Source organism: Spinacia oleracea, chromosome 6 (assembly GCF_020520425.1).
Source record: "Spinacia oleracea cultivar Varoflay chromosome 6, BTI_SOV_V1, whole genome shotgun sequence".
Taxonomy (NCBI): Eukaryota; Viridiplantae; Streptophyta; class Magnoliopsida; order Caryophyllales; family Amaranthaceae; genus Spinacia; species Spinacia oleracea.
The window spans coordinates 121482086-121495061 of NC_079492.1; positions in this window are offsets into that span (position 1 = coordinate 121482086).

Here is a 12976-nt window from a genome sequence, read left to right on the forward strand (position 1 = left end):
ATTCACATAAGGCATAACAGGTCCCCCCCCCCCAACTGGTTGATAGATTTCCACTTATCGTTGTTCCTTTTCATCATATACCTTCTCAACCACTCCATTTGGGTGAGAATTGGTTTATCTCTGGCATCCCTAATCACTGCATTGAATGTCTCACACATGTTGTTTAATAACATGTTGGACTTGCAGTTAGTGGTGAATCCATGTCTTGACCAGTGTTTTGTGGGAATGTCATCCAGGTATTCATATGCATCCTCATTCAATGTCTTAATAGATTCCATTGCCACTTCATAGTCAAACTACAAATACCACATACATGCTGTCAACAAAAAACTAAAAACAGAAAAGAGAAGGCAAAACAGAAGCAGCATGCACACAAGCTCTACAATCAACTCAGTTAAGGAGCATAGTCAATCAAGGTCAACTATAGTCAATATTCACACAAGCAGCATAGTCAACTCAGTAACAACAAAATTCCAGAAAAAGTAAACCTAGGTCAACTTAAGCAACCATGCACACAAGCTATACAATCTACTCAGTTAAAAAAAATTACAGAAATAGTCAACCTAGGTCAACTTAAGTCACAAAAGAGTCAACCTAGGTCAACTTAAGTCAACCAAGGTCAAATTAAGCAACCATGCACACAAGAATTACAATCAACTCAGTCACAACAAAAAAAACCAGAAAAAGTCAACCTAGGTCAACTTAAGTCACCATGCACAAAATAAGCCGAGTCGGGAACTTGGACACGTTCCCGAGTCCAACTAACTAACATAAAATAAGCCGAGTCGGGAACTTGGACACGTTCCCAATGTCCAACTAACTAATATAAAATAAGCCGAGTCGGGAACTTGGACACGTTCCCGAGTCCAACTAACTAAAGTAAGTATTTTACCTTAGTTGTAGCCCTAGCAGCATTCCAGAAGAGGTCTTTAAACAGAGAACCAGTGAATTGCAACTTGAAATTAGCCCAAATATGCCTTGCACAATATCTTGTTTCAGCTTAGGGCACCACAGTACTAAAAGCTTGCAACAGACCCTGTGTTTACAACCAAAACAAGGTACACACAATGTTAATTAATGAAGTACTTAATCATATACAAAGAATTAACTTTAAACAGGTTGAAGACCATACCTTTTGTCTGTCTGACATAAAGGTCCAACCTGCTCCACTATCACCACCCAATTCTTTCAGTAGCAAGTCCAAGAACCAACACCATGTTTCTGTATTTTCAACCTCTACTGTGGCCCAAGCAAATGGGAAAATGTTGTTATTACCATCTTTGCCAACAGCAACAAGTATCTGACCAGGGTAAGCACCTTTCAGATGGCATCCATCAACCCCTATGATTGGCCTGCACCCTTTTTTGAAACCTTCCCTTAGAGCATCAAGGCAGACATACATTCTTAGAAACAAGGGAGGTTCTGGTCTTTCAATACCTTCCACAAGCACAATACAAGTACTCCCAGGGTTGTATTTCAACACAGCTTTAGCATAATCCCACACCCTTTGATATTGTTCAAGCGAAGAGCCGTAAATGATCAACTTTGCCCTAGCCCTTCCTGACCATGCCAATCCATACTTGATTTGGATTCCAGTATCCAGCAACACCTTTCTCATAAAGGAAAACAACTTCATATGAGGTTCACTCCTCCACTCCTCCACATACCTTTCTCCTAAATACTCTGCATTCAACTTAGAGTTCATGATTAACCTCTGACAGAAATGTTGCATGTTCAATGTCCTAATCTGCCACACATCTTGCTTATACAACTTCCTAACAAGGACCTTAAAGTGACACTGCACCCCAGCTTCACACACACACTTACGTTTCTTACTCCTGCTTGAATCCCATGGACAGTCACACCTAAACTTGCAATAGGTTGTTATTCTGTTATTTCCATTGTGTAGGTAATAGTAATCATACCTCTTTTGGATAGCATGCCACCTCAATGCCTTCCTCACAGCCTGAACACTTCCAAACTTAAGCCCCAACACAAGGTTAATTGGCCTACTAAAGTCAGTATCAGAGTTGAACCAAGGGCTGTTGTCTACCTCATCATCAGACCCATCAATGCTCCTTAACTCATCTGACTCACCCTCAATCTCTTCCTGAATCCTAACCTCTTCACATTCTAGATTATCATCCAACTGTGACTTCTTCCTTTGGACTGATTTCACTTTTTCCCCTTTCCCTGTATCTTGTTTTGCCTCATCTAAACTGGAATTGACTTGCCTTAACAACTCAGCATCACCTGATTGTGTGTTATCTCGTTTTCTTTTCCTAAGTAACTCCTCAAAATCATCAGCATCATTTAGAATAGTCTCTTCCTCCCCAGGTTCCCAATCAATATCAAGATCAGAAAAATCTGAGTCTGAACTATCTGACCCAGATCCAGACAGTTCAGAACTAAACAACTTCTTGCTAGCTCTGGTTTCTTTCTTCCCAGTTGGTTGTTTCCCCTTACTCTTCACAGCCACTGTCTTTACCCTAGGGCTCCTCCTAACAACTCCCTCCCCCTCACCAGAAACTTCATGCCCCTTACCCTTACTCACACCTCCCTTTTCAGCTTTTTGTTGTTCAACACTTTGTTCAGAAGCAACCCTTTCCCTTTCAGCAGCAGACCACTCTCTTCTGGTAATAACAACTGCAGAATTGTCTCTAGCTGAAGTGTTTGCCCTAGGTTCTAACTTCACTGGTTTTGGTTTTATATTGCTGGTTGGTGGGTTTTTTGTTGTTGGGCTAGCAGCTTGGGTCAAAGGCCCATTTAGTGGTTTTGTTTGTTTGTAAACAGGAGGTTTCCTTGCATTGGGATCAATTGTGCAAGACAATTCCACACAGTTATTTCTGTCCACAGTTTCTAACAAACATCTAGCATCCTCATCACCACTGAACTCCCTCTTCCCAGTAGTGAAAGTTCTACCCTTCTCCCTATACCATAACTTCATTTGATAATATTGAGGAATTGCCCGATTATTGAACTTATATGCACTAGATACAATGTGCTTAAGTGCAGGAATCTTAAGATCATTTCTAGGCACTTGTATCCTAGTATACTCCCACCCACCCTCAAATCCAACCACCCTTCTACCTCTAAATATATTTTCCTTAAAAAAACCCCCTAATTTAAACCTAATGTCCACAAATGTATTGTTAATATCAGCCTGCATTCTGTACACAAATTGGAAAAAAAAATGCATTTCAATCAATAATTCCAATCAACCATAATTACCCCAATAAGTAAACCACATGAATAAACAACTGAATAACAGCAGCCCCAATATGTAAAGCACATGAATTGGCATTAATTTTTATTTAATTACCCTAATTTGTATTAAAATAATTGTTCCCCAAATCCTAGGGTTTACCAGTCAACAAACCTCCAAAATCCACAATTACCCAACAAAATCCACAACATATTTAATAAAACACCTAATTTAACAAACGAAAATGACTAAAGTACTTACATTTTGATGCTTACGAATTTCCAAAGGACAAAAGTCACCAGCTTTGGTCCCCTCCAATGATTGAGATGCTTTGTTGCTTTCCAATTGGACCCAGCGATGACAGAGATGAAGATTCGCCTTTAAGATTCGTCACAAGTGGTTGAGAGGAAGTGAAGAAGAGAGAGAAAATTGTGAGGTTGAAGGAACACAGTGAGCATTGAAGGAGAAGAGAGATGAATCGTGAAAGGAATTCCAAAAGAAGGAGGGAATTTAGAATTAAATCCGTTAGTGGGCCCCATGTGACGGAATTTTGGATGGAAACTGTTAAGAGGTAGTAAACAATAAATTATGGGAAGTTTAAGGTAGTAAAATAAAATAAAAATTACATAAGGTAGTAATTACAAAAGTTGGTTATTTAAAAGGTAGTAATTACGAAATTTTCCTTTTTAAAATAATATAACTTTGCGCGTAATAACTAACATACTTCTAAAATCACTAACATAATTTACAAAATAAATAAAAATTAAATTATCATATTATAATCTAACTTTGCGCGTAATAACTAACATAATTTCTAAAATAAATAAATTCTAAAATAACTACATAATTTCTAGAAATTTCTAAAATCACTTACATAATTTTATAAAATAAATAAAAATTAAATTAACAAATTATAATATAAATTCGAATAAACTTTACGTTAAATTTTTTTAAAAAAATATAAAAATTTGAATTTCAAAGAAACTTCCCGCGCACGGACTTTGCGTGAAGGACATGGCAGTGGAGCACAGACTTTGCATGATAGACATGGGAGTGGCGCACGGAATTCGCATCGATTCCATGTCCACGGCGCAAATTCTGTGCGCCAGTTCCATGTCTTCCATGCATAGAATTTGCGCCATGGACATGGGAGCCAAGCAAATTTCATGCGCCACGCCCTTGCCCACCATGCAAAATCTGTGCGCGGGAAGTGAATAGTAACTAGTTTTTGGGCCCGGGCGATGCCCCGGGTTACTACAATAACTTCACATTTAGTTAGATTTCTATTGCAAAAATAACATGAAACATGTCATGTCCTAGTGGTAAAAGCTTTATTGTTTAAACTCAAGGTTGGGGGTTCAAACCTTATACAAACCATGTTTAACATTTTTGTATGTGTATGAAAATTACATGGAGTGAAAGAATCGTAAACAGAGCGCCACGTGTCACGCATACTTTCTTACAAACGCTTTTTAATATATAGTATAGATAATAAATAAAAACACATCAATTTTTACCTCCTCCATTGAAGCTACTAGTCGAAATTCAGGACAACTTCCATGACTAAAACCACCGCAGCAGCTCCCCCTCCAGCTTCTTTAATTTGATGAATTATGAACAAAGTAACGTTTCCAACAACTTTTTCCGGCGAGATTACGAGTTAAGGTACCATAATGAGTTAAAGAGGGAAAAAAATGGCTCGCCGAAATTTAGGTTTTTCGACCAAATTACGGACACCAGGTTGGAGGGGGAGGGGGAGTTGAGAGAGAGGTCAGGGAGAGGTTAGGTGAGAAAGGTAAAAAAAATGAATGGAGGGGGTAAGTTTTTATAAGGGAAATTTTATACACTCATTATAAACAGTAGGGCAACCCATTGAGGTTAGCATGATTGGTTAAGGGCATCTTGCTCCTTAACCAAGGTCTCGGGTTCGAGTCTTGGGAATGAAAAAATCTCAACTGGGAGGGATGTGCTCATCGAGGTACTCATGCAAACTCCCGCGAGAGATTAGTTCACTCGCCGAAGACAATGGCAACTACTCGTAGTAGAATCAAAAAAATTAAATTATAAATAGTAGGGAGATTTTAGCAAGGGGGGCGACAAATAGCGATACACGTAATAAAGGGGGAACAAAAAACACTATTGAGTACTCCGTATATGGAACGTAAATTTTTGGATGTACCTGTGTACAACCAGAGCTGGTTGTACCCCATCCAAAACGACGTCGTTTTGTGCTGTTTAAAATGAACATTAATACACTGGTATAAAAATGAACATTTACTATTTTGGAAATGAACATTTATTTACTTATTTGGAAATTAGCATTTACTATTCTGGAAATGAACATTGACTATTTAGAAATGAACATTCATTTATTTGGAAATGAACATTTATTTACTCTTTCAAAGATGAACTTTTGTCTAATTATTTGAAAATCCTCATATATTCAACCAATTTAGAAATGAATATTACTGATTGTGAAATGAGTATTTACTAATTTTTCAAATGAACATAGTTAATGTATTACTATGTTATAACATTGAGCATTATATCTTTCTTCTATAAAAAGCCGAAAGGGGGAAAAGTTTTTGCGTAACTTTCTATACCTATTATACCCCTGTGTTTGCCTTATTATTACGAGCATGCATGTGTTCTACTACTATATTTTTATTTTTATTTTCATTTGTTTTCCATGTTGGTTTTGCATGATACTGGCACACACATTGATTCATCCACGTGTACATTTTGTAAAAAAAATGCCCCTCTCAAAAGGCTCAACAAAAGGTTGATCAAAAGGAGGAAAGAGGGGAAAATAACACTTTAGTTTATACGGAGTATGCCTTCTTCATTACAAGAATTTTCCTTATTCGATCGACGTTTGTGATTTTTACATGCAACCGACTCACTATATAATTTTTAAATTTTTCAAAATTACATTAGATTAGCTTAGAGAAAAAACCTTTATATTGACACGATGGGTAAGTTTAATTTTTTAAAACTTCAAATATGGTGCAACATTACAAATACTCAAATCTCTAAGTTTAGTTTGAATGGTGTTTTGGTGTTAATTTATTTTACTTTTTTAACGGCATATTTTAGTGTATACTCGCTCCGTTTCTATAAATGGTATACTTTTACTAATATTATATCATTTTTCTCACTTTAGGGTGCGTTCTGTTATTTGGATGGAACACTACAAGAGGGGGGGTGAATTGTAATATGGAACTTGCTAGCCAATTTTTGCGAAATTATAAAGAACATAAGCAAGTATAGAAACAATGCAAGAGAGATTTTACGAGGAAACTTTCCAGGGCCCAACTGGAAAGAAAACCTCGACCCACTAGGGATTTCAACTCAAACTCTTTTCACTATAGGGCAACAACTCAGTTACAATCCTATAAGAAACTTGGCCATTACTTGAGTTCCTCTACGAACTCAAGTTCCCAATAGTTGTTCCCTCAAACAACTACGCTCTCACTGACTTCCCTAGAAGTCTCTCTTGACTCTTAGACTTCACTCAAAGCCTCTCTGCTTCTCTCTCATAGACTTCACTCAAAGCCTACCCAAATACATATCAGGAACTCACTCACGTTCCTGCCCCATACACATCAGGAACTCACTCAAGTTCCAGCCCAAAACTTGATACAAGAATTCACTCAAACCCTTGACCAATTCCCCATTACAAGAGTTCACTCAACCCTTGACCAACTCTCAAAATATTGATGATTGATAATTGATTAGTATCCCTCTAGAATGTAGCACGTGAAAAACCAATGGGGAACATGTCACTCGTAGGAACTTGGAACTCGTAGGAACTGACTCAAAAATGTGGAATGAAAAACATATTCTTCTATAACATTATTCCACAGCCAACCCTTATGGAATGACACAAGTCAGACTCTTTGGAATGAAGATATAAGCCTCTATTTATAGCGTGTACAAGACTTAACCATAATCCCACTAATTCCTCCACTAACAGTAAGTTTCCTAACTTCTAGGCACTTACCCATGATCAGTTAGTTGGGGAGAAACTTGGGGAGAAAGCAGTCAAAGTCTTGGGCACAACTTATACCACGTTTACAGTAAAACAGTTAGAGTAAAAATAGGAAATAAAAAGAAAATAAATACTTGGAGAAAAAGCAACGTTTTATCAAAACATAATCCAGGAGATATTTTTCCAAAACTCACTTTTTATTTATTTTCTTATGCAAAAATATTTTACTGAAAACCTTTTCATAAACGTGAAATAAATACATGAGATTTCGTTCGTGCAGGAACTTGCATTACAAGTTCCAACACTCACAAACTCATTATACGTATTTTAAATTTTGACTCTTTATTTTCCAAAAGCAGGTAAGATAAAAATAAATAAAAGATGAAATTAAAATCAGAATCCTAATTAAAGTTGATTTAATTTAAAACTTATCTTTTATTTAAAACTAAATCTTATCCTAAAATAACTAGTGCATATTATCTAAAACTCTTAACCAAGTAGAGATTTATTAAGAAACAAAACTCTAAATAAATCCCTACAGATTACGATAATAATATGCAACATATTCACTGACTCTTAGATGCTTTTGACTCTAAGTTCCACGAGTTCCTTTTGACACCTTGTTCCATTACCTTTCACGCTACTACATACTTACATGAATCCTAGAAAATAAACTCTTATTTCCTGTCTTCATGTTCCATGCTGCTCCGCATGTTGGTTGTTCCACCTCTGGAACTTCTCGAACCATGTTCCCATCAGGAACTTATTTATGCCTGCTTGATCAGTTTCTCTGATTGTCCAAGTCTACATGCTTTGGCCTTCTCTTGTTCCTGCTCTGGAACTCCTGGTTTTCTTAGCATAGAAACTTAAACATTTATTAGTTAAGTTTGCCTGTCATCATCAAAACCCTGTGGGTCAACAAATTCCCCCTTTTTGGTGATGACAAACCAAGCAAACTTAATAGAGAAAATAAATCCAACATGCATAGAAATCTTAAAACAAAATATTTACAAGAGTTAAAAGAATATACATAGTTGTAACATACTTGAGAAAAGCAGATATTTGAGACTAGGAACTCAAAATATTTTGCCTTCAATGTTTGCCTTTCTTTTCCCCCTTTTGGCATCATCAAAAAGGTTTAGCTAATTGTATTAATTTAATCCCATCACAGCACCATACTAACGAGAATGGTTAGTCAGAATCAGAGACAAAGCAAAATATCTCCCTCAATGTTGTACTGTTTAGACAATCATACTCAAGCGAATAGAATTCAAAGTGAAAAGAAATTATCATAAGCCAATGTTCCTTAGCAACAAGCAGAAAAGAAAGAAATAAGTTCACCCAAAAAAAAAACAGAAAAGCAAAATAAAAATAATGAAAAATTATTTCAAAATACATAAACACCATCAATTTGTATTTTGCAGGGATAGGCAATTTATGAGGTAAAGGTTAGGCATGGCTCATGATTTTAATGAATGTATTCCTTTGTCACTTGTTTCTCTGCATGTCTCCTTCTTTACGGATTTTCAACTGAAGATCCTCGCCATAAAATACACCGTTGTTCCTTTCTTTCTTCTATTCTTCTTTAGCAGTACGTATAAATTCTTTGAAGCTTTTTGATAGTTCCTTGATTCAATTTTTGTAGGAACTTACATTTATGGTGTAAGTTCCCATGTGAATCTTGAAGGAACTACATAATTTTTGAGATAATTCTTTAAGGTATAGACAGCTTCATTTGCATTTCAACTTGGAAACTTGAAATGCTTGTAGGAACTTATGATCCCTTCTCTTTCTATTTTCACATATCTCTCCTTTTATTACCCTTTTTTTTTCGATTTCTTTTGTCTCCTTTTTTTTTTTCATCTCCCTTTTTTTTCTTCAAAATGTACATTAACGCTCTATTAATCACCTTCCTCATTAGTTCCCCCTCAGTTGTTGCTGCATCGATTTAGTGACAAAGGAGGAATATTTTGTAGAGGGTTTTGTATAGTGATGAATTTTTGAGAATGTTTTTGAAGAGAACAAATAAATCAACGTGTGGTATTGATTTGGCTTTTGTGGTTTCTAATAGGTTGATATGGTAAGAGAATATTGGGAAACATTTTTGTGAGGAACAAAACTTAATTGGTGCATAAGTCTTTTAGGATATAGGTGAAAGAGATTTTAAGTGTTTTAGGTGTTTATGATAGATTGAAACATTTAAAAGATAAAATTTTATTTTATTGGGTGTAACTTAACAGAAGATGGAACATCCTTGAGGAAAATTGAGATCGGCAAGGAGTCCTTTCATTAAGCAAATACGAAAAATTGTAAAGGAAAAAGAATAAACGAAGATTGAATCAAAAGAAAAAATATAAAAAATTGCTTGTCGTACTAGTAATAGGAACACACAAAACAACATGGCTTATGACTCTTCTTTTTACCTTTTCATCAGTTAGCACAAGTAATTATGAACCAAAAAACGAGAAATTAGGAGAGTCCTTCACAATGTACAATTCTGATCTATGTTCACACACAAGAATTGCGTGGGATTAATTTTACCAAAAGCTAAATACTTACAGTTTTGCCATATTTGGGGAACTTCAAGGAAAATATATCCAGCTTGAATATACTGAGTTCCAGTCACATTTTCTCGTGCTTCTGATCAAGAGTTATAGGATGGTAAAATGCGACTTTCGGAGATTTGATTGGAACCTCTCGCTTAGACCTATGGATATGGCAATATTTGGTCTATTAGCGGTTAAATATTGGACAATTTAACAATCATACCTCTGAAGCTTTGTGTATGGCTCACAATCATCCCTTAGGAACCTTCATTTAGTCTTGCTCGTGTTCCTGTGGGAGTGTGATGCGTCTCTGCATTCTTACGCTCATGTTACTTTATGAGTTTAGTAAAGTACTTACACAAAGATTTGTTAGTTGTACCAAAGAATATATAATCAGTGATAAATACGTACAACAACCAAATTATAACATGCATTCATATGAAGGATTTTTAAAGAAAATTCATGATGCATGAAGAATAATTCTTTGGAAAAATAAGCTATAATGCGTTTTCCTTTTACAGCACAAAATACAAGTGTGACACATTTACTTTAAGCATACATAAGTGCCTTATTTAAATATGTGTATGCGTTCCAAATCAACAAAACTCTTGTTAAAGACTATGTTATGCTCATGTCATGCTTCACTAAGTCTTGATCCTCCAAACAGTCCATGAGTAGATGAAATCATAAAGAAAGCATATTCACATAATGCATTGCAAAACTTGTACACTTGTATTAATAAGTTAACAATATAACGCATTAAAACATGCTATGATATGAATAAGAAAAATTTACCTTATATAAATTTTCACCATGTATATGATTTCTTTGAAGTGCTGGACTGATTTTGATGACTTTATGTTCGAGTTCCTAGAGTGCTAGTTCCACCATCTTGATGCCCTCACATGTTATGGAAACATTCATGTGTAATCGAATATTGTCAATCATTCTTCAGAAGTTCCTTGACATGCTTTTGTCATTTGATCATTTCAAATATCACTCTCTATTTAATTTTTATAGAAATTAAGAGAGTGGTTGTTGTGTTCTTTCATCATGTTCATATAAACACTTATGATAATGAAACCTTATAAAACAATTCGTTATGTTCAACATTTATGTATATATATCACTAATAAATCAGTTTCTCTTGAAAACAAAATATGTTAATTTTAAAATCAGTTTTCAAGAAGGGACTTGACATTGTTCTTTATAAGAAAAAAAGAAGTCATCTTCTGTTTGGAACAACCTACGTCCCATATGTGCAACAACATAGGATTATATATAATTACCTTATAAACAAGCTACTGGAGAAAGAGTCTCCTAAAAATCAATACCTTTCTGACTGGTTGTTCCTTTCAAGAACCAACCTTCTCTGAGTTCCTTTGTCGATGTCATTGATAAATTGATTGAATGAATGTTGTAGTGCACACAGGAACTCGATAAATGAATCTGGCAATTCCTCTACTACTAGAGCAGTCGTGGAACTTGTTGCATGATATTGATTGATCGAGTTGATCTTCAGCTTCATGAACTGGAACTTGAACCTTAGTTTGAGGTTCCTCGACATGAGCTTATGTAGCTGGCTACTGTTGCTTTTAATAGTGACATATTTTATCATTAGAAACTCGATTAGTTCTACAGGAACTTGCGAGTTCAATATTGAAATAAACTTTAACCTGTTGCTGGGAATAGTCATGTTAGTTTCAATCACAAGTAATATATTCACTTATTTCAACGCACATTTATATATTTGTTGTAAACTCTGGATCATCTTCAATAACCCCTAGAAATATCAAATTATTGTTAGGAACCAAATTGTGATCCACAAAGTATGTGTTCCCTCTTTGATTCCCTTCAACTATGACATTTATTACTAATGATGTAATTTGTTTTTAAAATTACCAGAGAAAACATAATTTTGGAAACTCTAAACAAATGTGCATTAATTACTCGACAATAAAAATTCACAATGGAACAGGAACTTGACTTACCAACTTTTCATTTGGAACCAATCTTACCTTAACTGTCAAAAGTTATAAGTTTCCACTGTAGGTAGCAACCAAACGATAATAGTGAATTTTCTTTCATAGAACAATCATTGTCGAGATATAACGAGTTGTTCCCCCTTAGTTGTAGCCACCTCATTTTTCATGTTACAAGTAAGCTAGAACATGTTCCTATGGTCTTCATGACCATTCTCCATCTTGAGTTATTTTAATATGAGTAATCTGGGAAAAAATAACACTCAAGTGTAGTACTTTTGTGCAAAGTTATGATTAGCAGGTTAGTCTAAAATAAATATATATATATACTCAAACATAATAACAAAATATGATGTTCCTGAAAAGTTACTTCACGAAAGAAACATGAAACATATATTCCATGGAACTTAGGTTAACAAGAACCAAGAACTTGTACATGAAAAACTTTGACACCAAAAATTTGCTATCAAATAGTTTATGCACCATTTATCAAGTTACTGTAACCTTGAGTTCGCTGATTGTTTCACCAGAACTTAGAAAGAGTTCCTTTGATCAATGAAACTTATTATTATGCATTTTATACATATTAAATTCCAAAACAAAACCTATAACACAAATAAGGTTAGTTTGCACAATAATTTAAGAGAAACAGGTTTATAAAAAATTCAACATTAATTAACACAAGTAAAATGAGGGAACAACCTTACTAGCATTTCACATGATTGAGTTCCTTTGAGATGTTCAAAGTGACTTCCAATTATATAGTGCATGTGAGTTGATTCGTTGATATGACCCATCATATTTGGAAGGAACTTACATGCTGGTGGAACTGGAACTAGTTTACATCTGAAGTTCCAAGTTCCGAGCCTGAGTTCCTCTTCACTATTCCAACGAATCTAATGGATTTCCAACTCATTTTTCCTTGGTGTAATTCTGATGTTGTTCCTTTACTTCATACACACACTCAATCATGAGTTATAAACCTGTAAAAATCATTTCTCTTCTACTTAAATATATCATTAAGGATCTTTTAGTTGCAGCCTTTATCTGTTCCTTGGAATGGTGCTGGAATGAGTTCCTTTATCTAGAAGTTCCTCTTCGGATTTTGATCCTTGTTCCGAAGTGGGGTGCTGATGTAATGTATCTTTAATAATGTCACACCCTCATGAGTTACTAAGTGTAACTCGTGGGTCAACAGTGATCCAGTGAGTTCCTCAATGTGGAACTTATATTCATAGGAACTCTGACATAT